A 3,266-nucleotide genomic window follows, 5' to 3' on the forward strand; every position below is an offset into this window, starting at 1 on the left:
CCCCCCCTTGTTTTTTTACACCGGTGGGGGAAAAAAACACGCGGGAAAAAGGGGGCTTCGGATCGGGCTGCAGGGCGCGGTCCAGGAGGGTCTGAGAGTGGAAGTGGGGGGGTTTGCTGGTCGTGGGGAACGGGGGGGAGAGAGAGCGCGCTCTGTGCGTGCCCCGGAGCCCTTTGCCCTCCTTGTTCCAGCCTCCCCTTCAAAATGGCCCCCGTCCTCCCCTCCAGTGGAGGGCAGTTTCCTTTCTTCCCGAGTCACACGTTTTGGCCAAGGTGGGTGGGTGGGCGAGAAAGGATACACGCAACTTTTAAGCCAACTTTTGATTGTTCGGTCGTGTGAAGCGGGAGGAGACGGCGGGAAGCGAAGCCCCCTCCTCTCTTGGACGCCCTCTTTCTAATCTCCCCCCCCCCAAAATATATATATATATATTTCAACAGGATCCCCTTATCTCCAAGCTGGCTAAAATCCCGGAGGCTTAGATAAAAAGCCTTAAACTAAGATTTGAGGTCTTTCCAGCTAGGCGGGGCTCCGGTGGGATTTCCAGGTGGTTTTTTTTTAAAACTAATTCCTGGTTTAAAACAGATTAGCTTTGCAAACACACACACACACCACACACACACACACACACAACCTGGGCCCTTCCTTTCCCAAACAGTCGGCCCCCCCCCTCCACCCTCGCCCCCAGCATCTCCCAAGCTTTGGAATTTTTCCAGGCACCTGTTCCCGGATTATTCTGCTTTTTATCCAATTTTTTTTTTCTGGAAAGAAAAAAAAAAGACCATTCTTTTGGTGGCTTTCTCTGTCTTTCTATTTTTTTTTTCTTCTCTCTCTCTAATTTTCTTTCCTTTCTTTCTTTCTTTCTTTCTTTCTTTCTTTCTTTCTTTCTTTCTTTCTTTCTTTCTTTCTCTCTCTCTCTCTTTCTTTCTTTCTTTCTTTCTTTCTTGCTCTGTCGCTCTCATTTTTTTTTTCTTCTCTTCTCTTCTCAAAAACTGCCTGGTCTGGTTGGGTCAGTTCCTTGGGCCTTCTCCCCTCCCTCCCCTTCTCCCTCCTCCCCTCCCCTCCCCCCAGCCCGCCACACCTTCAAAGGCATGCGACAAAAGGTGCAGGATGACCTCCCCCCCTTTGCCCCCCCCAGATCTTTGAAGGAGGTGGGGCAGAAAGGAAGGAGGGGGGAGGGAAAAGAGGAATTGCTTGCGCTCTTGCAGAAATTTTCCCAGGCCCAGGACCCTCGGTGTAACACACCTGGCTGGGGTAGGTGGGGGGGGGGAAATCACAGGTGAGGCTGGCGAAAAACCCAGGTGACCCAGTTGCCAAATTCAAGCCGAGTTCAGGCAGCAAATTAGACCTGGAAGAAACCTATTTGAGCCGTGTTTTTTTTTTCAACCTGGGCAACTTTACGGACGGGTGGGCTTCAACTCCCAGAATCCCCCAGCCTGGGAGTTGAAGTCCCACCCGTCTTAAAATGGCCAAGTTTGAGAAACGCTGCTTTGTAGACCCAAACTGTTGTTATAATAATAATAATAATAATAATAATAATAATAATAATAATAATAATAATAATAATAATAATACCAATTTATTTCAGTAACTGGCCAGGTTTTCACGTGGCTACTACAAAGAGTTTGCCGAAATTGAGAATACTCTGTGTGCAAAAATGAAGGCAGCTGTTGGGATTCTGAATGGGTGAATCCCCGCCAGGTTGAATTTTGTTTATTGACGTGCTTATTAAATTTATATGCTGCCCATCTCGCGATGGAGCGGCTCGGGGCGATATTAAAGTTGGTAAAATAATAAAAGTCTGGGAAATATCAACAGGGGTTCTGCCAAAGCTCAAATCGGTTCTCCCCTAAATTGTACGATTGGGTGATTTTTCTCCTGGATGAAAAATAGACCATCACGTTAGCACTTTACATGATGCCATATTGAGAAAAACCAAGTTTGTAAGGGAGTTGTTGGGAGGATCCCGTCTGCCCGGCGCAGTTCTGTCCTCAGTCCAGCTCCCCCTTTTATGTGGGTGTTTCTTTGCCAAAGAATTTTAAGATTTTATTTGCACTTTGTTGTTTTTAACTTGAGAATGGAATGCAGTGGGACAGAATTGGGTGCCAACTCCAAAATCAGATTTATTTATATATTTTTGCCCCTGCTCAGTTTGGCATTGTGCTGTAGCTTTGTTGGCCTGTTAAAATAAAACAGTAAAACGAAAATAGAAATAAATATAACAAAATGAAATCAAAGTAGAAAGAATAAAATGAAATAAAAACAAAATAGAAATAAAAAGAATAAAATGAAATAAAAACAAAATAGAAATAAAAAGAATAAAGTAAAATAAAAGTAAAAAAATAAGATAAAAACAAAATAGGAATAAAAATAACGAAATGAAATAAAAGTAAAATAGAAATAAAAAGAATAAAGCGAAATAAAAGTAAAATAGTCAAAAGAATAAAATGAGATAAAAACAAAATAGAAATAAAAAGAATAAAATGAAATAAAAGTAAAAAAATAAAATGAGATAAAAACAAAATAGAAATAAAAATAACGAAATGAAATAAAAGTAAAATAGAAATAAAAAGAATAAAATGAAATAAAAGTAAAATAAAAGTAAAAAACAATAAAATGAGAAAAAACAAAATAGAAATAAAATAATAAAATGAAATAAAAGTAAAATAGAAATAAAAAGAATAAAATGAAATAAAAGTAAAAAAGAAGTCAAAAGAATAAAATGAGATAAAAACAAAATAGAAATAAAAAGAATAAAATGAAACAAAAACAAAATAGAAATAGAAATAAAAATAAAAAATAAAATAAAATAAAAGTAAAAAATAAAATGAGATAAAAACAAAATAGAAATAAAAAGAATAAAATGAAATAAAATCTGTAAAACCATCAAACATCCACACCTGCCTCTCCCAGGTCCTTGGGAAGGACTTGATAGGTAGACAAAAATACCAAATCTAGTCTGAACACCTGGCTGACTACGACGAATCATAAAATGAAATAAAACTAATCAAATGAAAGAAAAATAATCAAATCCAATCAAAAGAGTCAAACCAAATAAAAATAGACGAGTGAGTTAAAAATAATCAAATCCAATCAAAATAGTCAGATCAAATAAAATAACAGTCAAATCCAATCAAAATAAAAAAGTTAATTAAAAACAATCAAATCCAATCAAAAGAGTCAAACCAAATAAAAATAGACGAGTGAGTTAAAAATAATCAAATCCAATCAAAATAGTCAGATCAAATAAAATAACAGTCAAATCCAAT

The 3,266-nt window shown here is 37.7% G+C and overlaps 1 protein-coding gene across 1 annotated transcript in view; it reads left to right on the forward strand.

The window, feature by feature from the left end:
• Nucleotides 1–3,266, forward strand: part of LOC107300207 (claudin-7-like) — a 16,036-nt gene that overhangs the window by 1,255 nt on the left and 11,515 nt on the right. The gene's annotated exons all lie outside the window — the stretch shown is intronic.

Source organism: Protobothrops mucrosquamatus, unplaced genomic scaffold (genome assembly GCF_001527695.2).
Source record: "Protobothrops mucrosquamatus isolate PMUCROS unplaced genomic scaffold, P.Mucros_1.0 scaffold6367, whole genome shotgun sequence".
NCBI lineage: Eukaryota > Metazoa > Chordata > Lepidosauria > Squamata > Viperidae > Protobothrops > Protobothrops mucrosquamatus.